The following is a 26685-nucleotide window of genomic DNA, read 5'->3' on the forward strand; positions in this document are numbered from 1 at the left end:
GCAAGTGAATTCCTGTTTTAAGATTCTTGCATTCATTAATATATTGAGTGGTTTTGAATATTAAGTTGTAATATCACATCATAATTGTAAATTTTGCTAGTTTGAATATAGTATTAATTTATAAAATTATTTTTGAAAATTCTATGAAATTCTTTAAGAGAGTGCTTTCTTTTTTGAACATCAGAGATGGTATCTTTAATAACATTCTCTGTCCCTACTTTTGGAATACCAGATTACTTTACTTCACATCACTCTGAACACACAACTGGAGTGGACTCCTTTTTTCTGAATCCTTCCAACTGAGGGTTCAGATTTAAAATTTGCCCTAAAACAAATAGAGAGTTATGAAATTTATTTGTAATATTCTGAGACCAAATTGAGATTTGTACGGTTTTTTAACTTCTTCAATGTGTGAGTCTAACACCAAAGTATGCATTCTTCTGATCCCAACTATGTTCTTTTCCCAATCATAGTTTTCACAGAGTAGCTTTCCACAACTTTTTCTTCTTTGTAGTGATCATCTTAGATAATAGCATCAAAATTTGTTGTGCCACCACTTCATGAAGTTTTAGATTTTTTAAGGCACCAGAAATATCTGAAGATGACATGTAAAACTGGGTTCAACTTTGTTGCTTCACTGATTTACTTTTTCTAGCTATTATGCCTTAAGGCAACCTGAATGGTTTCTGTATTCTGTTATTGTTGTAAAAGGTAAAATTCAAAGACCTGAGATTCAGTGTCCGTCCAAAGTCTTAGTTATAGTTATAAAAAGTCAGAAGAACAAGGGGCTGATATATAAAGCATTAATGGCTTTCAAAACTGGCCTAATATGATATGACTTTTTATTAAATTGGGTCAGGTGTGGAAGCTCTCCTCTGTTTCCTATCAGATCCATATGCAAACAAAGTTTTCACTGATATGAATGCTGAGAATTGAGGAGGGAAAAAAAGAAAAAGGAACTTTCAATTTACATACAGTTTATTACACACCTTGCTTTTTTAATGCACAATTTTTACACTATGGAAGACAAGATATTCAGAGTCAACATGAATTTCTCCTCTCCCTCTCTACTCTTCTCAGATTTCACATATTTTTTTATCACAGTATGTAGAATATTCTGAGGCCATGTAAGACATGCTCGGCAAACATTCTTTGTAAGCTTTAACAGCACTGGCTGTTCAGGCTGATTACAGAACAGAAGATCCAATGGGAATGGTAAGGATTTTCTTCTGAGTAAATCTTGATGATTTACACAAGTAAAGATGACAATAATAGTCACCCAACAAAGGGACTGATTAGGGTCTACCTTTGCACAGTCACTTCAAGTCTATGTATCTATGATGAAGATGTTTTCTGCCCCAACCAGGACCACTTCTGGCGATCTGACAATTAGATGTTAAGAGAAAAGAGTGTGATGACAACAGTTGAACTTAATGGGTTCAAACTACCAGTACACTGACAAATGCCAACAGCAGCTGCGGTCTTTAGAACATAGGTCTTAAATCTTTCAACTTCCAGTTAATTGTCTCTATTACATTCAGTGGTTCAATGTTTCTGAGGTACTGCTAATGGTACTGCATGTGATAGACTAGTTGTGGTAATATGTAATGCATGCAATGTTGCTTATTTCCAACAGTAAGAAAGAATTATTAAAAAAAAAAAAAAGTTTCTACTGTATTATACTTACAGGGAGTGAAACAAAGAAATTATGGACAAGTTTTTAAACAAATGCTAAAAAGGAAATTCATCTTTGGAACATATGCATGCTTGTGTATAAATCTGTTTCTGCCGTTTCATCTTTGCTCATGGAAAAGGTGAACAAAAACATAGCAGAAGAATGAAACTTTCCACAGCGGATCTGTTGTGAAATAATTCTTGCACATTAGGTTTATGATTGCACAGGAAGAATTGCTGTCTTGGTAAGACAGAGAATACTAGTGGCCATGTAGCACAAGGAGATTTGAATGTTGGCACCCTAAGCTTCACCTTGTCAAATATCTCTCACTGTATGATGTTAAGCTCCTTCACAGAAGTAATATATGCACAAATACCAGGTCTTGTTTTATTAATCAAACAGCAAACAAACAAAAAAGTCCCCCAAAATCTCTTTCTTGAGTGATGTATTCTGTGCTCTAGAGTAACTACTACATTCATAGTTTCAAAGGAAAACCTTGAATTCATTATAATAACTTGTTTTTAGATCTTATCAAACATTAATAAGGAATTTAAAAGTATATTGTCCTTCTTTTTAAGGTGAAGAATCATAAGATCATGTAATTTAAATCAGTAATCTGCAGAATATATAAGCTAGTCCCACGAAATGGGGAATGTAAGCTTATATTGAGAAGAAAATGGACCAAGGAGAGCTATCAGACTTAGTTCACTCAAGGAATGAATTCAATATCTAATACTGGCAATCTTGGCAATTTTACCAACCTAATATTTCTTCTTATGACACTGTAAATCTGGAGCATAATGAGGTGACAAGAAATCTACAGCATGAATCTGTCAAGATAAATCCCTTGTAACCAAACTGTTTTCTTCTCTTACAGAATAACTGAGTTAACTAGTAAGAGAAAAATATTTGCGCATATATATATAATTTACTCCCGTAAAAAATTCATCTAACAGGGAAATGCATGATCTGAAAGACATTGTTTTAAAATTAATGGACTGGGTGAAAAACTGTAGTCAGGCAAAACTATCAATGAACTGCTATCAACCTGAAATGAAGAAATTATGATCTTTGATATTTTCAATTTTCTTTATTTCCTTAAAAGATGTAGTAGACATCCACATCAAAAGTGGAAGAGAATTGCAAATGCTTTGGGCACCATTCACAGAAAAATATGATATTTAGTGAAGAAATGCTTCAAAAATCCAGGGATGGCACTGGCTAAAGAAAGTACAAAGTGTTTCTCTGTAACAGAAAACTGCCACCTCCATTACGAGATGGAGGAAAATAGGGAGGCAGCAACAGTTACAGTCTGTAAGTTTAACGAGTTAAAAAGGTGATAAAAGAAGTGGTCTGTTAGTGAAATAGAAAAGGAAAAAAGAGAACAAGTGTTTGTGTGCACATAATCTGGAAGAAAAACCAGTACAATAACTATGTAACTAACGGCAATTTTGCAAGAGGAACAAACATTTCCAGGAACAGAAAAGAGTCCCCTCTCAGAACGGTGCTGTATAGTTGTAAACCAAATTGCCGAAACAACAGCTTTTGGCAGATGGTGCTTTACTTTTTGTTGAAGTGCCTTTCAAAACAATAACATAATTCAAAACATCACTGAAGCAATGTGAAGAAAAAAAATGTACTCAAACAAAGAGAAAACAAGAAAGGCAAATTAGCAGATTTTCAAAACAATTGAATTTTATCTAGCAATAGCCTGCTGAAGGCAGTGGATGGTGAGTCACTGTCTTCTGGACAGAAGTCAAGGTGCAGCCTCACCAGTGCTGAATACAGGGGAAGAATGACTTCCCTGGTCCTACTGGCCACACTATTCCTGATACGGGCCAGGATTCCTTTGGCCTTTTTGGCCACCTGAGCACACTGCTGGCTCATGTTCAGTCTGCCAACAATCAATACCCCCAGGTCCCTTTCTGCCTGGCTGCTGTCCTGTCACTCTGTCCCCAGCCTGTGACGCTGCAGGGGTTGTTGCAGCCAAAGTGCAGAACCCGTCACTCGGCCTTCTTAAACCTCATATTTTTGGATTTGAACCATCTATCCTCCTCTTCAGGTCTCTCTGAAGCACCCTCCTACCCTTCAGTAGATCAACACTCACCCCCAACTTGGTGCCACTTGAAAATTTGCTAATGGTAGACTTGACTCCATCACCCAGATCATCAATAAAGATATTAAATTGGGCCTGACACTGATCTCTGGGGACACCACTAGTGACTGGCCACCAACTGGATGCGTGTACTGCTATCCACACATTTTCACAGCTTCAGTTTTAGCATTGCTAAGTCAGAAAATTCCCTTGAGTGCTTTTCAGTCTCAGAGATTTTAATTTGAAATCCGTTCATTTATTAGCAACAACTACAGAATGCACCTGGGCAGAAAAGCTCAAATCAACTCTTAATGATAAAACTATTCATGAGGCAAATTAGCAATGTGGGTGCTGTACTTCTGTAAGCTCTGCTTGCATGCAAGCAGCTATCACTCAGTTAGCTGAGTGATACTAATGGGTAGTATTTGTAAGGTTACATGTTGATTTCTGGGTTTTACTGAGAAGTGAGAAAGTTATTCTCGTAGGATTTGTTCGCTCTTTCATTTTCATTTTCTTTTTTTTTATTTTCTTCTTTTTTCCCCCCTCTTTGCTCTAGTTCTTATTCAAAGTCTGTAGTATATAGAAGCTTGGGGAAATTCACTGTTAACTTTAATTCTTGTAAGAATTTAAGATAGGGAACTGCCTGCATCTTCCTCTGGTCACAGGACACTGCAGCAGATCACAGTTTCAGTGGTAATGAAAGTAGCTGTAATACAGTTTGGGAGCTTAATCCAAACACATTTTTAGACTTCTGACAGATTTTTTTTTTCCTGAAACATATGAGATGATCTAAAATCTACTGGAAACATGTATCCAATATTATTCAGTAAAGTATCTGTATAGTTGCAAAAGAATTTATGTGGGAAATGTCTGCACAAAAAAAAAACAAATTGGAGTGTAACAATACCCACTTATTCTGTACCTAGATAGAAAAAAGGATTTTTCTAAGCTATGACTTCTGCATATTGACTCCTTTATGGAAGCTTGATGATCACACCCTTCCTAAGTTTGCGTTTGTGAGAAGAGAGGATACCTAGGATCCACTGTCAGGTTTGCCAATAAATAAATAAATGTACTTCAGCCTTTGCTTTGTACTAAAACCTGCGGCAATTCTAATCAAATTCTAGGCAGAAATTCCTGCCATGGACACTGCAAAATTTGGTCCAGATTTTCTTATTGCTTTCTGTACACTCATGGATCTGTTATTTTTAGTATTTCTACCAGGGCATGGGAGTCTGGTTATAACGCAGTGTTTCCACAAGTATTGGCATTCAGTTTCAGTTAAATATGTGTAGCATACTTACCATGCGCTTTTTCCCATGTCCCACTCAGATTTTTCTTTCAAGTGTTCCAAATTCAGAGCCATGCTCTTTAAGGAAAATACTTGATTTAAGAAAAAGCTTGCTTTGTTATCTCAAGCTATACCAGAATAATCATTGCATCCAAAAGTTTTTAGCTGAAGAAAACTGTATCTTCTCTGGCTGTTTGTCTTTTCTGAGGCTGCAAATATGTTGATACGTTAATAGCATTGCTCATAAAGAAGTACTGTCTTATAACAAGTTTTGCACGTTCTTGTGACTTTTAAAAGTGAAGATTAATAGAGCTGAATTCTGAATTGCATATAGATAGGGTTATTTGGGGTAATTCCTTTATCTTCTTCCTCTTTGAGGGCTTTATTTTCCTTTGCTGTACTTAAAAACAGCTACCGAGTATTAATGATTTTCACACTTGATTTAATGTACTAGATAAACATACATATATTTAAAAAAAGGATGTGCTTATTTTATCTTAATGAAAAAGTTAAAAAAAATAATGGTGAAACTATTATATTTTCTCAGACCATTCTATTAAGATATTTCACTGTGTTTGGGGGCAGAGAAGCATAGGTGCAGGGAAGAAGGGTGAAATATTCAGACACCTATTATTACCTGTATGCTGCCTTAGCTGTTTGTGTTCCCTTTGCAGATGCCATGGACAAAATCTGCAGGATTCAATTACTGGTGTTCTCTGGCTCCTTTTCATCTTTGTCTTTGATGCCCAATACATGCCTGCTTAGGACAAAGGAAGGACTCATGAATATTGTAAAGAGGGGGCAAAAGCATTTTCTCAGAAAAGTACTGTTTGTCTCTCAGAGGAGTGTGATCTTTATCAGCAGATGTACGGTTACTATTCTGCAGGCAAGCATTACTTGTTGCTGGGAAACAGAGTTTGGTGATATAATAGGGGACAAGTATTAGTGTGTGGTTTGGAAAGAGCATCATGAAGAGTCTTCATTTGCTAAATAAGGAGACTTGCCTTTTTGCAATGTGTCTGTGTCTGACAACAACAGATAAACCACAGTTTGTTAATCTTGGAGGTGTTACTTCCTTACTATAAAGCCATCTGATTCAAACCGTTTCTGAAGTACCTTCCTTGCCTTTGGACCACACTGCAATTGATTTGTTTCTATGTTAGGTGGGAAATCTAATTTCTAGTGCTCTTAGCTTACACATACTGAAACAAATATAAAATGCTTGTATAATGTATTGGTTTGTTCAGTTTAGTTTAACAAAAAGATTTGAGTTATGGGTGATTAACCTTGCCACTTTCTCCCTTCCTCTTCTACATGTTCCCAGCTTGAATCACCAGGTATCAGAAGACTGCAAGTCATAGGAAATTATGTCTCTCAACCTCCAGAGTGTGTTTGCTTTGAATATATTTCTAATTTCTCCAAAACTTAAGAAAACACATTCAGATTTCATAAGTAATTTTTTCTTTTGTGTGAACTACTTTTGACTATAAATAGTAGGATACTGCAGTGGGTTTTTTTCAGGTCGGTATTTTTCCAGTGCAAAAGGATCAACCCGCCACTAAGTTTTAAAAACATATATTAAATTAAAAAAGGAGGAGACAAATCATAAAAACTCCTCTTTTTACCTGAGAGTGACTTTTAGTATTTTCCCTTTTTCCCTTGTCTTTTCCTCTCTTTTTCTTTTCTTTTAAAAAATCTAAACCATGTGAAAGCATGACTCTGATGCCATGTATTTTCATCCTGAAGCACATCAATGACATTATGAACTGTATTATCAGTGTCATTAAATTATAAGGTGGGAAGCTCTTTAGCAGATTCAAAGTTTTTATACTTCTGTTTCAGAAAGGGTTTTAATAAATGATGAATGAGTCCGAAAAGTTTGTCTTTCTACATGAGAATTTTTCCACAGGATATTGCATACAGCTTGGCATCACCAAAGACATGTGAAAATCATCAAGTTAGAAAAGACCTAATATGAAAATGTATTCTGAGAACTCTGTGCATTTCAAATGTAGTATTTGGAGTCTTAAAAATAAAGTTTCCATTTTCACACATTTCCATTCAGTAGAAAAGGAGAATAGAGACAGAGTGTGAGAAGGGAGGGTAATAGTATAATTTTGAAAATTCTTTTAAATTTGTTTCATAAAATTAGTGACAGATCACATTGGATGCCTTTTCTTTTGAACAGTTCCACATTTCAGGGTAGAGAACAAATATACAAATTAGACAAATAGTCTGGGGCCCAGATTGTTGGTATTTCTCACTATCTAAAAGGGATTTGAATGTGAGACCTTGAGTAAATAAGCAGTAACTAGAGTAAGAAACTACTTAAAACTGTACTAGTTTTAAGTACTAAAGTATTTTGTCATTTACAACAACATTAAACTTAACTGCATCTTCTAGTCATTCCAGATTCCCTGTTGATTCCAGATACAGAACCTGCTTTACCTAAGAGGTAATCTAACTACGTAATTTTTAAGTTCAATACTGGCCTTGCATTTGATGCAACTGGATATAGAACAAAGAATTAGAATCAGGTCTCTTGACCACAAGAGCTGAAGAGTTACTAGGAAAGGATGAAGAAGAATTCCAGAAAAAGTGGTGCTACATCTGATCCATATTTTTGTGAGACACTTAAGTGGGCCAGATAATTTATTACTCACATCTCAGTGGTAGTTAAGGATAGCATAAATTCGTGGGAGAATTTTAATTGTTTACTGTCACTTTCACTTTATGACTTTTAGCTTGGTCCTACATTTAAGCCTTCCCAATTGGCATACATGGTGTCTATTCATAAAGCAATGTAACTCACTTGGGATGCATGATGATCTGTTGCCTTTCTGCTGAAGGTTTTTCTGGTGATTAGGGGCTGACAATTCCAATCTCTTAACTCAGTGACTCCTGTGTTCTGATATGCCATCTATGGTATAATATCTCCTCATTTTTGTCTTACTGTTTTGGCTCCTGACAAAAACAAATATTCCTCTGAGAGATGGAAAGGTAGGAGATGAGGTGGTATCTCAGAAACAGTGAAAACTTTGTTTCAACAGTATAAATTAATCCCATATGATCCAATGTAAGTGACAATGCTATTTCTTGTTGTTAGCAGACATTAAACTTGAAAGCCATTGTATTCAAAAACCAAAAACCATATAAGCAATAGAGATACACTCTTCAAAGCCTTGTATGGTTACAAACCTTTTCTTAGCAGTTACCTAGGTGAGGTATATAACAGCTCTTAAACTCAACTGAGGCAGAAGATGGAAATTCAGGTCTTGTGTTTTGATTACTAGAAAATTCATAACTGCAGTATTTGATGGTCTCAGAAACACTCATGAGTTTGTCTTTGCAACGTCTTTGTGAATTATGGAAACTTTGTGAATTATAGAAACTTGACCTCTGAAGTGTAGATATGAAACTGGTGCACAGACTGATGAGAGGACTTCCTGCTGTTGCACCGTGAATCTGAAGCAGATTTAGGAAGAGATGAAGAGTTTCCCAGTCCCTGACTAGACATCTTTAGCAACTGTTGTGGGGTAAGAGCATGTCTTGAAGGAGGCATGACCAACACAACAACCTGATCAAGTAATTACCTGGAGCTTCCCCTGGTCCCACCCCACTGCATCTCTGTAGAGGCTATCTCCACTCTTGTACTGTGTTCCTGTCTTGCTCCTGTAGCTCATTCTGTAAACGTTTTGCCCTCCCACCTGGGTTAGAACAGTGGCGTCCTTCACCATAACGGACCTTAGGAGCAATGACAAAACCTGGGAATTGTATAACCACCAAGCATCCTAGTCAGAAACACCGCAAACCCAGCCTTCTCATAAACTTGTGTTTATACTGATAGGAGCTCCTGTGCACTCTGGGAGGCCCCTGAGTACTACCACAGTAACACATCCATGTCACAGCCATACGATCCAAAACACTTACCAGTTCACAAGTCTTGGCATTCCTTAAATGTATAGGCTTTCCTGTTATGTTTAATCCATGATTCCCTTACACCATACAGCACTCCTGAAATTAAGCAGCAAGTACCTTTCCTGAGTCTCCATAGGCTCAAAAGAAATTGCAAAAAACCTGGTAAGACATCTTGCATATGAAGAAGAAAAATACATGTATATGGGATTTTTGGTAAATTCAGCTTAAGCTTTCTGACTGTAGGCCAGCCTTTCAGACAATGCCTTGAGAGCTGCTGGAGCTCTTAACCATCCCTGCTAGGACAGCTGATGTAAGGAATAGAAAAGCAATCAGACGAAATAGGCTCTGAAACTCATAAAGCAGATGTGGGCATCATGATTCAGATTACATACTGTTGTAAATGGTACAATAGAATTGCAATACTTTGCAAATGTGATATAACCAAGCTTTATAATTTATATTTTTTCTCCCTTGCTTATAATGAATGCAATTCCTTCACAAGTCAGCAGACAATATGTTCTCCTTGTGATCTTAACATTTGCATTTAAATGTAAAAAACCATAGCTTGTTTTTGTATGGATTTCAGCAACCATGTTACAGAATATGATGTTAGTACTTTAAAGACTGATGCATATTTGCTTCCACATTTGTCCCTACTGTCACACTTTTATATGTGAACACCACGCTCAATTTTTTTTAAATGGTAAGAGTACACTTTTGGCTGTCATTCTTATTTGGCTGGAATATGTCTTAGGATGAGGGAGTGACACTTTTACTGAAGTCGAGGATCTTCCTAATGCATAACCAAGGGTGATCTTTTTCCACCTGGGTTTAATCACCCATACCGAATCTATAGGTTAGTAATAACTGAATGTTTTTCCTTTGTGGCTGGACCCACAGATCTATGCGATGGTTTCTTTTCAAAGTGATCCTATTATAAATATTAATCTTATTCACTGTTGTGTAAAGTGTCTAAAGTAATAGAAATGTTCTTTTTATAGATCCTGTCTCTGTTTGGCCATGTGCAATAAACGTCCTGTGTTAACTATTTCTAGAAATTTCTGTTTAGTCTCCTCCACTGCATTTTTGCATTTTACGTGTGTCTTTTGAAATGGTTTCATTTTTCCCTACCTTTCTACTACCTTTTATCTTACTCTTGAACTGGATGGTTATAAAGACAAAAAGGTCTACAGAGCAGCTTTTTTAGTAATAGTAATTAATATAATCAGTTGTATTTTGCTGCTGTACATATTCATCAAAGAAAAAAAATATTGCTACTGTTTCTTAGAATATCATCAGACCGGTGTCTGAACTCCAGCCTTCTGCTTCAGGTGAAAAGAAATGTAAAACTGAGGTTTTTGTTACAGGTAATTTTACCCATTTCAGGTAGTGCATATCTGTGACATGTTTAAGATCTTCTTATCAACACAAAATTAGTTTATTTGTTTTTTCTCTATCTGAATTTTGTTTCTCTGCAAGCTGTAAGAGCAATTCCTGTTGTATTCTTAGCTATCAGTATTGCCCATGAGAGATGTCATCCTTCCAAGGGCCCTACTTCATCTTATGTAACTCCCCTGAGCTATTTTAGCAACTAAAATAAGTGACTAGAGTCTTTAATAGTTTAATTTATATACTATTCAAACATTATTTAGGCAATGCTTTCATTTGGTTAAATTTGCTTGAGCATAATGGACATTCCCTAGTTTTCCCTTGAAAATTTGAGTCTTCCATGATAGTAGTCTCTTCACACACTTTCTGTGCAGTGATTTGCATAGAGTTGGAAGAGTCATGCTCCTCTACATGCACCTATTACATTAGTAATAGGTGAAACTTTAAGGGTCTAGTGGAAAGGCCAACTGAAAAAAAGAAATTTCAGATAGTAGGACTTAAATTATTCCAGTCTTGCAGGTGTACAAAGATGAGGTTAAATCTTGGTATATTAGTATTCCCTATACTACTACCTTTAAACTAGGGTTATAGTATTTTTTTTTTTTTGCTGTATTTCAGCTCCTGCTGTTCACCACAGCCTTTCAAAATTTCTTAGTAACAATGACAACAGGACTTAGTAAGAAAGATAATTTTTATTAGCAGCACCGCTCCTGTAATGCACTATTGATTCAACTAGTCTCTGCAATGTGAAGAAGACTCTGTGTATGCTTAGAAGATAACTGAATACACAGTGTTTATGTATTAAGTATCCACACTGAGTGTATGCTATAAAAATGTATTTTTCTTTGAGCAAGGTATTTGGTCATTCCAGCAGTTTACAAAAAAAGTTGCATGGATTTTCTAAAGAAAATTTGTAATTTTATCAATATACTTTTTCTCATACGTGTATGCCTCTTCTGTGTCCCTTTAGAAAGGGATTGAAAAGATAAATAGGCAGCAATCTCTTTATTACTTTTGTTCTCCACAAAAGGCAATTTTTAATGCCAGCATATGTGTATTTTGCATGAAAAATCACAGTATCTGAGACAATACCTTGAACTGAAATTGTTCCTTGGTATTGCGTTGCTGTAATGGTGGCTGTCACGGTTTAGCATAGTTTGGGTTTTTAGTAAAGAGGGCATCAGCCATGGAACTGATTCTCTTGCAAAGAGGTGCTTACAGCTTCCTCCAGACCCAATAGAACCAATCAACCGGCTAGTTTGAATACTGGCAACTCTTTTAAGCCACTTAAGAAGCTTGACACGCCTCTGTGATCCACATTTAAGAACAAACAAACCCCGGGAAAGCTCTCTTGCTTCTGGCTTTCGGACAGGTAACTGGGGGTGGCCTGCAGGCGGCCCAGCAGGGCCGGGCTGGGCCCTGCTTGGCGTGGCCCAGCCGGGTTGGCCGTGGTGTGGCTTGGCTGAGATCTCAGCCGCTTCTGCTCGCTGGACACCCGGCGCAGACCCCTCAGTGCAGGCCAGGCCAGCCCAGAGCCCCCGCAGCCCAGCTCCATGCAGGTGGCCCTGCAGTGCGGTCGGACAAGCCCTCCCTCCCCCACCTCCTCCAGTGCAGCCAAAAATTCATCTGAGGCCACTGCCCCCGGCAGAGATCATGTCACCAACAGCGAGAGGCGAATTCCAGCTGCAGGGCCCAGGTGAGATGAACCCTTTTAGTGTTGTAAGATTCTCCAGAACAGATGAAGTCTGCAGACATCAATTCTCTCCTGAGTCAGAGGAAGAGGAAAGGTAAAGGCACATGAAGAAAACACCATAAAGACACTAAAGTAAGTAAAGAAAGAAAAGCGGAAACCCTGAGGGAGGAGAAAGAGGAGATGCTTCAAGCCTAGGAGCTGAAATTCTGTTGTAAAGCTATGGTGATGGACTATGATATATCAGAGTACCCACTGTAATTTCATGAAGTATGGGGGGTGGAGTGTTCAAACTGCAACTGTGTGCAAAAATATCTGTGCTGAAACAAGAAAATGACTGTAATTGTGAGCAAAAGTACCTATGCTGAAATAAGCAAATGTTGAAGTAGCTGTGATTTGATGAGAAGCATGAACAGAGAGAGATGAAAGTGATGAGGACCCTTGCTCCCAGGGGAAGAGGAGGGCCTCTGTTCCTGGAGCTGAAGATGCTCCCAGAGATAGCTGAAGAGAACCTTTGTTTCTGAACAGCTCAGCCTTAAAATGGTACCCCAGTAGCTCAAGATTGGACCCTTGAAAGCAGTTGTGGGGAAAGCTCTAAGTCGAGGGAAGGGACTCTCACATGCCAGCAGAGAACCAACCTGGGCGGCTGTCTGGCTGTGACATTGAAGCCATGAGAGAACTGTTTCTTGTGGAGATGTCTCCATAGCATGAGCAAGAGAGACTCCTCTGCCTAAGTGAACTGAAAAAGGTTATCATAGAGGTGGTAAACTGACTGAAAAATCTCAAGGGTTGTTTTTTTATATTGTCAGTGGGAGAAGGGAGAAAGGTGGGGGGAGGAGAAGTGTTCTGAAGGTGTGGTCTGATTTTTTTTCTTTCTTTTAGGTCTGTTAATAAAGTTCTTTGTATTCTTTTAAGTTTTGTGCCTGCTTTGCTTTCTCCTAATTGTTATCTCACAGAAGGAAAATAAGTAATAGATATTTTGAACCAAACCACTAGAGTGACTCAGATTTTTCAAAGGATTTCTAGAAATTGACAAACCAGGAGGCAGGGTGTCAGACCCCATTTCAAAATAGAGACTAGAAATTAAGTGAACTTATTCCTGTTTATCTAAAGAGTGAATGTAAACTAAAATGATTGTATTTTGTTTATGAACTGTTCATTCTGCACACATTTTAAAGATACCTGTGAAAAAAGTAATTGTTAGATGTGCTGAGACCAAACATAATACAATTCCCAGGACACCTTCATAGGAAATCTGGACAGGTCACAGTGAGTAGGGATGAAGAAGCACATCTGTTCTGTACAGCAGGGTAAGAGTGTGGTATGAGATGGAAAGATGCTGCTGGTTTCTTCTGTGTGTAACTGTGTTGTGTTAACAGATTTTCACTGTTTATGGAACTTAATGATCACAACCTGCTAGGTACATCTGCTGCACTGCTAGCAATGGGTTGTCTATGGTTTAAAGCTTGTGGATTTTTGTTTTGTACTTCTGTCTTGAGAGCTGGTCTTTGGGGGATTTGCCTGTCTTAGCTGGAGTGGCTACAGAGAGACAGAGACTCATGCAAGCACACACATGCGTGCACATGTATGCTGACAAGCACAGTTGGATAAAATAGGGATTAAGTATGATAGGAAACAGAAGGCCAAAATAATGAGGAAGATAAAAGTATAAACGAGAATTTTAGCAGTTAGGCAGAGCTAAAGGCAAGAAATCCTCAGAAAAATTAAATCTTTTTACATGGAATTTAATTAAAATCACAAAGCACATTATCTATCTGTGAGGTTCATCCTGGAAGATAAGCACTAGCCAAGAAATAACACAGAAGGATATATCAGTTAAAGTTGGCCTGAGTCAGGAAAATATTTTAAGCAAGATTAAGCAGCTTGAACAGGTGACAGTCTGGGTGTTTCATGCTGAGACAATGAAACTTAGTTATAAACTTAGTTATAGGCATTTTCCTTGTTTATGAGCTCCTTCAGACATAAAACTCTGGTACCATACAGAAAACTGTAATTTAGAAATATTTTTAAACCTCTTACACATCTGAATTATTTTTACCAGAGATTGTTTTTCCCTAAGGGCTTGGATGCTGGGAAGTATGGTTCAACTCCCACTAAACACTGCAGTTGAGGTCCTCAGCTGATGTAAAACACTGTAACTTCCTTCATTACCTTGAGGCAAAGCACCCAAATTATTGACCTACAAGGATAAGTATCCCAGCTGTCACTTTCTCAAGCTATTTTTGTCAATTAAAGTGTTTTTCAAACTAAGTTTATTTTTAATTAATGCATTTATGTGGCCATATTCATCACGGGTGATCAGATGATTTACACTAGTGGAAGACCTGGCTTGCTGAAAATATGCTTTGCTGCACTGAACACATGGCAGTAACAGCCTGTAACTATCTCTTTGCAGGCCTGATCCCATTTTATTTCTGTTGAATTTCTCATAGTGGATGCTGTTACAGAAGAATCATGGAACATGTGCCTTTATTTTTTTTTTAATTGTTATTATTTTTTATTTTTCCTGAAGTCCTGCATTGAAGAACACTGGGTTTAACTTCATCTTGTGAATATTTTGCTGAATTAGCACATTTCAAATTTCTTCACATAGTATAATTTCTCTGCTATTATTTATTTTTTAAATCAATTGTACCTAAAGTTATATAGGAATCTTCCAACACTGTGCGAAACATGCACAAAGTGTGTGGAAGAGGAGGACATAAAGAAGAAACCCAACAATCAGAAAGTCACAGGCATTAATGTTAAAAAGGGATCACATTTAACTGAATATTGTTTTCCCTTGATAATTCTTGTGTCACTGACGACTCTGTTGCGTTTCAATCTCAATGTTTCACCCAGAATCACAAATTTTGCTAAATAGATTAAAGGCTAGATTTAATCTTGGATTCATTATAAAAGTGAGACCATTCCTATCGATTATAAGCAATGAAGAATGAATGTAACATCTTCTGTGATGCCAGCTCAACACATCAAAGCAATAACTCCTCTGTGTGAAAAATCGACTACTCCTAAGACCAATGATAAGCAGAGACATGTGGAAAGTACTTATCAAACATTTTAATATTTTAGTAAAAGTTTCCTTTTCAGTGTTTTTTATGAGAAAGGAGAAAAACACAAACTACAGTATGTTATTTTGCATCACTTTATTACATTGATTGGAAGGACAGGGAAGTTAAAATTTTATCATTCTTACTGAAAGCCAATTTTAATCTGAGACTCAGCTCTAAAAGACTGAAAAAAAAAAAGTAAGCAACCTTATGCCCTATTTTTTCACAAACTTTCACATAAAAATTCTTGGCAATAGTGCTGTATTTCTAATGAAAATTAGTAGAGGACAGGAACAGGAATGCAGAATCTGATGGCAAGGTGAATTGCTTTTACTTTCCTTGAATGAAGGCTTCTCTTGCCAGAATTTGCCAGTCATCATGACAAGGATTTTTTGCATAATTTTTCTAGCTTTTTTAATCTTTGATTCATCAAAGCATCTAAACTCATGGTGAATTAGACTAAAATTTTGTTGCAAAGGCATTTGAATGGAGATTTTTTGACTTTGCTGAATTTGTCACATAGAGATCAAAACCAATAGCAAAATCTTTTTTTACGATCTGCAATTTGAATGTGAGTTTTGTGGTAAAGTTCTGGCTTCTGAAATACTATAAATTCTCTGTTAGCCTTTTAAGGAAAACAAATCTCCAAAATAATACTAAAAGTATTATGTAGAAAAGCTGAATGGTGTCGCCTACATATTCAGCTCATTTCATTTTCAACTTAAAAATGATTCAACTTCATATGGCATTGTGTGAACAATTTCTAATTGTAGTATGAAATTTGCCAGTTTGAGGCTTGTTTTTTAGAATCTAGAGGAAACATAATGATAACTAAATATTTGCATGGGTTGTTGTTTGCCTTAGGACTTGCAAGCAGTTGATTTTTTATTAGTTTTGCTGTTGATGTTGTTGTTTTCTTGTGTCCTTCCATAAACCTGTTAAGATGAAAATGATCTTATTGAGGAGATACACCATTATGACCATAAATCTTCTGTCTTCCAGTTTAAAACTATTATTCTTATCCTAGTGCTATACTCCTTGTAATAGAGTCCCTCCTCATCTTTATTGTAGGCCCCTTTTAAGTACTGAAAGACTACTATAAGGCCTCCCTGTGCCTTCTCTTCTCTAAACTTCCTCATAAGGGAGGTGCTCCAGTGGACTGATCCTCCAGACTTGCTTGAGCAGGTCCGTGTCTTATGTTGAGGACCCCAGAGCTGGATGCAGGGTTCCAGGTGGGTTCTCACCAGAGCAGAGAGCAGAGGGGCAGAATCCCCTCCCTCCCCTGCTGCCCACGCTGCTTTGGATGCAGCCCAGGGCGTTTGGCTTTCTGGTCTGTGAGTGTTCATGGCTGTCTCACATTATGTTTTTCATCCAGCAATACATCCAAGTCCTTCTCCATAGGGCTGCTTTAATCCAGTTGAGGTCACTCATAACCCATTTTGTATCCATGTCTGGGATTGCCCTGAGTCATTCAAGACTTTACTTGGTCTTGTGGAACTTGAGGTTCACACAAAGCAATAAAATCCTGTCAGTTTTCCTCTGGATGGCATCCTGTCCTTCTGGTATGTCAGCTGCACCACATGGCTTGGTGTCATCCATAAATTTGCTGATGAAGGGCTCAATCTCACTGTCCGTGTCCCTGACAAAGATGTTAAATAGCACTGGTGGACCCCTGAGGGACACCATGCATCACTGGTCTCCGCTCGGACATGGAGCCATTGACTGCAATATCTTTGAGTGAAACCATCCAGCCAATTCCTTATCCACTGAGTAGTCTACCCATAATATCCATGTTACTTCATTTTAGAGACAAGGATCAATTGCATTCTCTGCAAGTTCACAGACAGCACCAAGCTGAGTGGGAGCATTGATGTGCAGGAGGGCAGGAAGGCTCTGAAGAGGGATCTGGACAGGCTGGATCAATGAGCTGAGGCCAACAGTTTGAGGTTCAACAAGGCCAAGTGCTGAGTACTGCCCTTGGGTCAAACCACATGAAGTGCTACAGGCTGGGGAAGGAGTGGCTGGAAAGTGGCCCAGAGGAAAAGGACCATGGGGTCCTTTGACAGATGACTGAAGAAGAGTAAAAGAAAAAAAAAAAGAAAGAAAAAAGGTGTGGGGGACGTATCACCATAGGATTAGAGATAGTTTGAAGAATATCACCAAGCATAGGGAGAAGGAGGTTAATTAACATCTCAGAAAAAACCATTAACTCAATAGATATTAAATACATTTTTATGAGTTGTCACATTATGTAATTCTTGTTACCACCATACTGGAATGTCTTACAAGGCTGAAGAAGTTTTATTTGGGATGCCACTATGACACAACGGAATCTGTTATGCTGTTGGAAGATATGATACGCCATGGAAAACAGGGAATTAAGTTGCTTTCCTAAGGGAACTGAACACCATCTCCACTGCTAGTTTGTGAAAGCATAGTATTTTTTCCATACATTTCTTCTAATTGAGAAAGAAAAGGGTCAGCAACATCCATTGTGAAATGTGCATTTCTGAGTTGTTTAAGTCTCAGTGAAGGATCCAAAGTATGAATACTTCTATTGAGAAACTACCAAATAAACAAATTTTGTTCCAAAAATGGGGAGTCAATACATCTAATATCCTATTTTCATACCTGTAAGCCAGCAAAACTCCACTGACTTACTTTTGGCAATCTTACTATTGAACTCAAATACTTTTGCAAATACAGTACTATTATTATCTGCTGTTCAGTATGCTCATGTCTGTTATTCTTTCTATGTCCGCAAATATAGCTCCAGAAAGCAAGAACTGCACTCTTGTGAAACATTTTGATTGTAATAATAATAATAATAAAAATAAAATAATAATATTACTTAATCTGCTGCGTGCATCCAGACTGATACAGTAAGTTCAGTCTGGTAACATATTTCCTATGCACAACAGCACTCAAGTCAAAGAATATGGTTTCCCAAAAACTCGTGAAGAAACATTTTTCCTTATGTGTGGCAGCACTTAGGTTAGGGGGTTTTGTATCACTTAAATATACTGGAAATGCCACAACCTATTTTTTTCCCCCCTCAGGAAGAATAAAAAATAAATATAAGCACAGTAATTATCACTGCCTGCATAAGGACATATTATCATGAAATGGAGGACACAGTTGCTGCATTAGATCTTATTTTCTTTTGTTGAAAGAACTCACTTTGACAACTGTAAACTCACTTTCCGCTAAATTGCAGATATTTTAAACTTACTTAAAATGTAATGAGTAGATCTATTTGGAGCAATCTGAAAGAAATACTGAGTGCCTAGAAGGTCATTTAGGATTCTGAAATGCCAAAAATGGTATATATGTTCATTCAACAATATGCAGTCTATGTTGTGGTAGAAACTTCATGCTGCAGTAATATGAACTATGACTTCAGAAAGGGTGAAAGATGTTTCCCTCTCTCTTTTTGTCCTTGTTCAAGGTCGTGGTGGTGTTAGAACATCTAGAATAGTTAGAGACTTTGTGACTTTCAGGTATATAAATAAGACTTAAAGACTTAATAAGACTTAATAAATAAGAGTTAAATAACTATACTTGCTATTTGATTTAGCATGTGTACTTTCATATTTTTATACTAAATTCCAGGAATACAACAGAGCTGTACTCTGTCTTTTGTGTCATGTGTTGATATAATTCTACTGTATAGCTGCACCAAGCTTCAGCTGGAGTAAAACAAAAGGCCTGCCTAATGTAACGGGGGGTTCATACTATCCATAAACTCTCTTCCTTAGGACCTAAAATTTTCATCCTCTGCTCTTTCTTCTTCAGGTGGTATTCATAGGATTCTGAGCTCCTGGTTGTATTGAACTCTATGAACTGAAACAATTATTAACAGAACTAAGTATTGACTTAGAAACTTTTATCTTACTTAAGGCATGAGTCCCACTGGAATTTGCGAGCCTACTGGATTACATAGTTTACATTCATATCTGATTGTTATATTTCAAGAGATTTTTCTGATAAGGGAATACTTTTTTTTCCCAGTTAATTTTACTTTTATTTAAAGCAAAGCTATTAAGAGAAAGGGGACTACACTCGTAGTTATAGTTAATTAGAAAAAGAAAAAAAATATTAGCAGAATTCCTTTAAAGAAATTATAAATAAAGTTTCCATAGTTTCCAAAGTTTAGTGATGATTGCATTGCTGAATGCATGTTTTGGCTCCTCCCAATGACAATAAATGTAGGATTAAATTAAAGTCATTACATCGAAAATTTCACTTTAGACTACTTGTTCTGATTGATTGATGAGAGAATTACCAATAATTCAAGGATTTTCAAGTCTTAGCTCTTTTAAATTACTTGAAAATGAAAAAAAGAATAAATAAGAGAGAGTGAGAGAAAGATGGAAATTGCAGAGTGAGATAGAGAGAAAAACATGAACCTTGATTCTTTCTAGGAAAAGCAATAGAGAGATTGGCTAAAGGTCCATGATTGTGAGTACACTAAAAGAAGCTCTTGTTCAATAAAGATTTTTGATGATTTAATAGTTCTGAGTTGACATGTAAACCGTATATTAAGTTTCAGAATCTACTATAGACTGCCTAATTAATGTTAAATATGGCTTCATAGTACTAATTTCATAATTCAGTATATTTTTTATCAATTTTTCTCCCTCTCTCAAACATACCATGCACTGCTAGAAGATGTCAGTCAACGTCACTGTTACCTTTGTGTTCACTGGAATGACCAGTAAAACCAACAGGGTTTAGTTGGGTAAATATATCTAGACCTGTATATACATGTACATCTGCTCAAAAATATATAAACACATTGTGGCTTGGAAGTCCTTGGAAACTTGGGGGAAATTTCACAAAAGCCAACAAAATACCAAAGTCTTCTCAGATTCAACAGTTAATGAGCTGTCATATGAGAACCCTTAGAGACATCTCTTCCTTGCACACATCCACTCTTTGTATTTTTATTTAATTTAAACCAGGGTACAAAATTAAGAATAACAAGCAAGAGAAGGGAACAAGTCAGTGAAGTAGGAACTTGCAGTGAGATCACACCGTATATGCACTTATTTAAATGAGGATATGTGGAAAAATTCCTATTTTGGCTCCCCAGCTTGGCTGTCTACGAATCTGTGGTTACCTTCAGACCTTGCAGAAGATATAATGTTAAGAAAAGCTTGGAAGAAAAGAAACAAATAGTGAAATGGATTCCCAGAGCAATTATATGATGTATAGAACTTCCCCATATTTGGAGAATCTTTAATCTTTTTCTGGAGAAGACTTGCCCTAAATGGGTCTTCCAAAGCCTCACACTATATTAAGTCTGACAGGGAGCAGAAACTTTAGTTCTACTGTATTGCCATCACTAAAAAAACCCGATACATGATTCTACGTCACTTGAGGTGAAGTTGCAATGCATTCAATCAAGCTTGAATAGGAAGTGCACATAAATCAACAGCCTTCCAGTCTCACATATTCTGTGCAGAACAGGATGATCTCTAAAATTTTGAAAGAATAGAGTCAGCTGTGTGGCACCTGCATGACTTCATAAAAATTGGATAAATTACTCAAATATTAAAACCAATTCCTGCAAAATTAATTATAGCCAGAAACACAAAATTTAGAAACATGAGACTCCAAGAAAGTACTCAGTGACTTCCCATTCTTACAACTCCCTTATATATCATTTATGACTATCAAGGTTGTGGAAAAGAGGCACAATACCGTTGACTGGTTTGATAAATCTGTCCCCAGCTAAGCAATCACTCTTGCAGACTTCTTCCTGAAGGTGTGGTAATGTGCACTGTTCTGTCCCTTTAGTTTACAAAGCCCCAGCCCAGCCCCAATATTGACTGTACACAGATGTTGGTCTTACCTCTCCTCAAGTCCTAGTAAGCAAACACTACACTACCTGTTATATGAAGACAGTGACCAAACATTTCCCATTTGGGCTTGTAAGAGTAGAAGACAAATCTCTTGCAACTGCACCACCAATACTCAGCTCTGCAAGACAAAGGACAACTTTCCAAGTGTTAGAGTATCCAAAGTCATATTACACTGATTTATGACTGTGTAAGTGCTCGCATTCTGTGGTGTATCAGAGAATACTCAACCTTTCTCTTTTACTTCTACAAGTAAAAGACACTTCACTTTAGACCACTGACCTATCAAATCTAACACTTTCTTCCCCTGCAAGGGGAGGGACAGGAACAGAAAAATGAAAACCCCCACCAGTGAATTAAGAAAGAAAGATGACCCAGTATTAGACCTTCTCTGTTGGAATTTAACAGTGATGTAATGTGGTTTTTTATGTTCTAAATTGGCCCAAATTCAGATGTTTTTAAAGCTATATTCCCAAATACCAACCCTAAGCATTGCATATTATGCAAAAAGATTGCACTCAGCAACACTGTTAAGTGTGTCTGTCTGTATCCACAAGTACCAGAAAATCTGTTAATACATACCAAACTTGTGGGGTAGGAGGGAGGGCTGAATCTGGAGAAAAACGCAAAGTAGTTTCTTTAATTTCTGGGGTTCCATTGCTGTTAGAAGTGTGCAATTCAGCTTCAGGAGCATGAAGAAAGAAAAATCAGCCTCTATTTTGCTCAGCACAGCACTCTGAAATGTCACAAGGCAAGGAGAACTTCTTGCCACATATAAGCTGCCTTGCTGTTTCAGAGCATATGGTATGTAAGATCACACACTGTTCTGTATCTCCCACCATGAGTAAGAGCAGCAGGACAAGTGGAGGAGTTGAAGGTAGCACTAATTTCAGACTTGCAAGCACTTATATTTGGATAATATTCCCTTACTTCAGTGACAATTGTACTAATCAGAAAATTAACCCACTGTGGCAAGTAGTGGAAGAACTCTAGGCTTTGAAAGGGAGGCTGATCTCAGGCAGGATAATTATCCAGCCTACTGGCTTTAGGAAGCCAGTGATTCACTGTGGTACTGATGTGCTGATGCACAGCACCTTCATTAAAAGTGGAGGGATGATGATACAGACAGAGGCTAAATCCTCATCTTATGTTTCAATCCACATTTGGGACATTTGCAATTCCTTCAAGAATATCAAGCTGCTTATTTTCCCAAAGTACATACACATTTATAAGTCTTGTTCCTTGTGTCTTCAAAACCTTTACTGTATTCATACCTTCACTGTAGTGAAGTGTTCGTATGCAGTGTTCAACAGGCATGGCTTAAGCAAACAGTGTAGTTTATCAACAGAAGATTCAGGCTCTATTTTCTATTTCAGAGTGTTTATAGGAAAATGGAAGGACAACAATGGAAAGCCTTACTTTCAAAAATCCAGTCCCAACCACTACACTAATTTCAGCTGCTCAAGCTATATACTCTGTGTAACGTTTGCAGTCTAAAAAAATACTCCTTTTGCCCTCTTTTTTTTCATGTTATAAGGCATGTTATGTATTTATAAACTGTCTCCCTCTGCAGTACCTTTAGGGTATTGTCAGGCCACATTATACCTGAGGAAGCAATGCATCTATTTAAGACGGTTTTTGTTGCAACCCACCTCTGAAACAGGGTGACCAGGTTCATTGTTGAAGGATCCCATCAAAACCTGGGCTTACTAAAATCCTAGTTCTTCCAGTGAACACCCCAGTACCTCCTCTGAGATAAGTTCCGGACATGTGCAGTTTTCTTTCTGAAAAATTCTGAAAGTCTGGTGGCAGCAAGAGCAGGGCATGAGTGTGTGTGTGTGTGTGTGTCTGTGTGTTTGGGTGTGCCTGGACAAAGTTTCTGAGTGAATGTTCTGATTTTTGTGTCTGCGTTGTGGTGGCTCAAGGTATGATAAAGAGACTGGCATAAAAAACGCACTACCCTGCCTCCACACGATCTATTGCTTAATGTGGTTTCCCCTTTAGTTTGAAAACAGCTTGTTTGAGGCAACATTTAGCCACAGGATTCAAGAGATTTACGACAGTTTGCAGAAAGCTGAATAAGTGAAGCTGTACCTTTATACAGACATTTTTACACAAACTCATCAAATTTGTTGAATAAGTGGACTGCAAAAAACCCCCCAAAAAACATGGCAGTAGGAGTGTTGTGGTTTGACGCTGGCCCAATGCCAGACAACCATGAGAGTTGCTCACTCACCCTCCCCTGCCACAGCTGGGCAGAGGAGACAAAAAAAATTAACAGAGGGTTCATGAGTTGAGATAAGGACCAGGAGAAAACACTTCAAGGGCAAAACAGGTTCATCTTAAGCGAAAGTGCATTTATTACTAACAGAATCAGAGGAGGATAATGAGAATAAAATAAGCCCGTAAAACACCTTTTTTCCCCCAGCCCCTCCCTCCTTCCCACCAATATCACAGGGAGACAGGACACGGGGGCTTGGTCAGTCCATCACCGAGATTCCCTTCCGCTGCTCCGGGAGAGGAGTCTTCCCCTGTGAGGCCGTGGGTCCCTCCCACGGGAGACAGTTCTCCTGAACTTCCCTGGCGTGGGTCCGCTCTCAGGAGCAGCAGCCCCACCGCCCCTGCTGCAGCCTGAGCCCCTCCCACGGGCCCACAGCCCTCCCAAACTGCAGCGCCGGGGCTCTCTCTTCCCACGGGGTGCAGCCCTCCAAGGCCAGGCTGCTCCCGCCTGGAAGCAGGGCCCTCTCTCTGCACCGGGTCTCCCGCTGGATCACAGCCCCCTCCAGGCATCCCCCCGCTCCGGCACGGGCACCTCGCCACGGGCTGCGGGTGGATCTCTGCATCCCCTGTGGATCCATGGGCTGCAGGGGCACAGCGGCTTCACCATGGGCTGCACCACGGCCTGCAGAGGAACCTCGGCTCCGGCTCCTGGAGCACCTCCTGCCCCTCCTTCTCCATTCACCCTGGTGTTGCCGTGTTGTTTCCCTCACGTGTTCTCACCTCCTCCTCTTCTCTGGCTACAAGAAAAACTCTGTGTCCTTTGTTTTGATTTTCTTCTTAAATATGTCATCACAGAGGCATTGCCAACCTCTCTAATTGGCCCAGCCTTGGCCAGGGGCATGTCCATCTTCAGAGCCATCAGGGATTTGCTCTGCTGGACATGGTGGAAGCTTCCAGCACCTTCTCACAGAAGCCACCTCAAGCTACTAAAAACCAGGCCATGCAAAACCAATACAAGGAGTAAGAAATAAATGAACACATTGGAAACTGGGAAAACGCAGGTATTCTGAAAAGATAAAAGGAGGGATAATAAGATAGGCAAATACACTAAAATACTCTTCTATGAGGAAGCATTATAAAAAAGACTTTCCAAAAAGACCTCTGTTGATCAAATTGGAGGGATAGAGATAAGTATGTATTAAATGAGGAGAAAGATAGATGAGAGAGTCATAAAGACAGAAAAAGGAGAGAAAAGGCTTATGAGAAGATTGTTTTGATCTGGAGGAAAGGATGAAGGGATTTTAAGCAGAGATCTGAGGGGTAAATTAAGATAGAAACACAGTATAATGGATGTTTCTGGGGCCTTTCTCTACAAACAGGCTGGTGTTTCAGAATAGCAAGGACTGAATGCATGTATTCAAATTCCTGTAACTTTATGATGATTAGTCAATAAGGAGTAGATTTTCATTTTAATATGAATGAACAGTTTTAGAATATAACTCTCATTTTTATAATACTTTTTTCAAATTGACATTACAGTCTCACAAGACAGTTCAGATCAGCAGGAAAGACTCCATTTTTACCTACAGCAAGCTCAGTAACATGGTGAGATCAGCATTATAGGTCTTAGAGCATTATCTTTTATGTCCCAGTCTGGGAAACAGTACCACCTCTCCGACCAATCTGATAGTCTTCCACGATGACATGGCAGAATGGATCAACAAAGAAAGAGTGGTGGTTGTTGCCCACCTTTTCTTCAGCAACGCTTTTGGCACTGTCTCCACAGCTTCTTAGGTGAGCTTACAAAAGGTGAATTAGATGAATGGACAGTGAAGTGGATCAAAAATTGGCTGAATGGCAAACCTCAGAGGGTTGTGGTCAGTGTGGTACAATCCAGCTGGAGTGTCGAGGTAGAAGCTCTTGTTGTCATTGATCTGTCCCACCAGTCTCAGCTCCACCTGAGCTTTAACTTTCCTCATACCATCTCCGCATGCTTGGACAGTATTTCTAAATTCTTCCCTTGAATCCTTTCCCTTTCACCCCTCATACGCTGCCATTTTGTGTTAGACCTTTGTCATGAGTTTCCCACTAACCAAGCAGCTCTCCTGAGATGCCTGTTTTCCTGCCTAAGCATGCATTCTTGTGCATTTACTTCTCCATCTTTGAAACCTATTCCTTAGTATTAAGCTACTTTGTGGTTGAAATTTCATTTGCATTTATGATGATGTGGTGTATTAGTTTTCAGTTTATTCTGTCAGTTGGAGTATAGCACCCTGGGAATAACGTTTTTATCATTGTTTTCATTCTACTTTGGTGATGGGCATGACCTAGTGCTCCAAAGAGTTAACTGTGAGGCTTGTCTTCTTCTGGCTTGAGAACAGTTTTTAATATAATGATATATATTGCTAGGCCATGAGCATTGTTTTTGAAGAGTGGCAGGCTCTGTTCGTTGTTATCAGGGTTGCAAAAATTGCTTTGGTTTGTACAGATTGAACACGTACAAAGAATGAACTTACCTAGGATAGGGCAGATTCTCATATTCAAAAATTCTTGAGATTTAATTATTTTTTGTTTGGTTTTCATTATTACACTCCTTTTTATGGTAGCTACTCTGTGAATGAGAGGTATAAGCTGTGTAAAAAAAGAGGACTTGTTCCATTTGAGGGAAAAAAAGTAAGCAACCATGTAAAGACAATTTTTCCCATTTTTCCCTCTTTGCTCAATCCTTTTTTCTGAAGATATCCTTGCTCTTGCCAAGAGCCAAGTATTTTAACTGAATGGCCCTGAGATAGCAGGGTTCAAGAACCATCTGTAGTTTATCACTGTAAGATTTCAATGAAAGAGAGGAGGGATTCCACAAATGATAGTCTTCTCTAGAAGGATAAGTGACTGCTCCTAGTTGTTCCCATGTTAAGGGTTAAGATTAGCAGGAATTATAGACTTTTTTATTTAAGTAGTTTGTTTAGGGAATAAACAATTTTTTTCTACATTTCCTTTTCTATTCAAGTCTTTTATTGCTTTTTATTCCTATGATAAATAATAAAAAATACATTGATGAAAAACATTTTGCACTTACAGAAAATACTTCTAATCTAAGCACTGCCTTTTTTGTCCCCTCACTTGTTCTTTCTTTCTGATCTTTTTACCTGTCTACTACATCACACAAAAATACACTATCAACATGTCAAGGTGAGATTTTATAAGGAAATATTTATTTACAGAAATTGTGGTATTCCTTTTGTCTAATAGTGTACATCTCACTTCTATGGTTTACTAAATCCTGCAGGATGTCACCTTGAATAAAAATTACTGTATATTTCATTTTGTTTCCATAGCTGAAAGCTTGGAATGGTTTAAATGCTCAAGGTGATTTTGAAATAATTGGAGCTCGATCTGCAATAAGGCTGTCGTTCAGTGGAGGGGTGTTTTGGCTCCTCGTTTTTCACACAGGCACCTGTGAATCACAGTAGAT

The sequence above is a fragment of the Corvus moneduloides genome, chromosome Z (assembly GCF_009650955.1).
Source record: "Corvus moneduloides isolate bCorMon1 chromosome Z, bCorMon1.pri, whole genome shotgun sequence".
In the NCBI taxonomy this organism is placed as follows: Eukaryota; Metazoa; Chordata; class Aves; order Passeriformes; family Corvidae; genus Corvus; species Corvus moneduloides.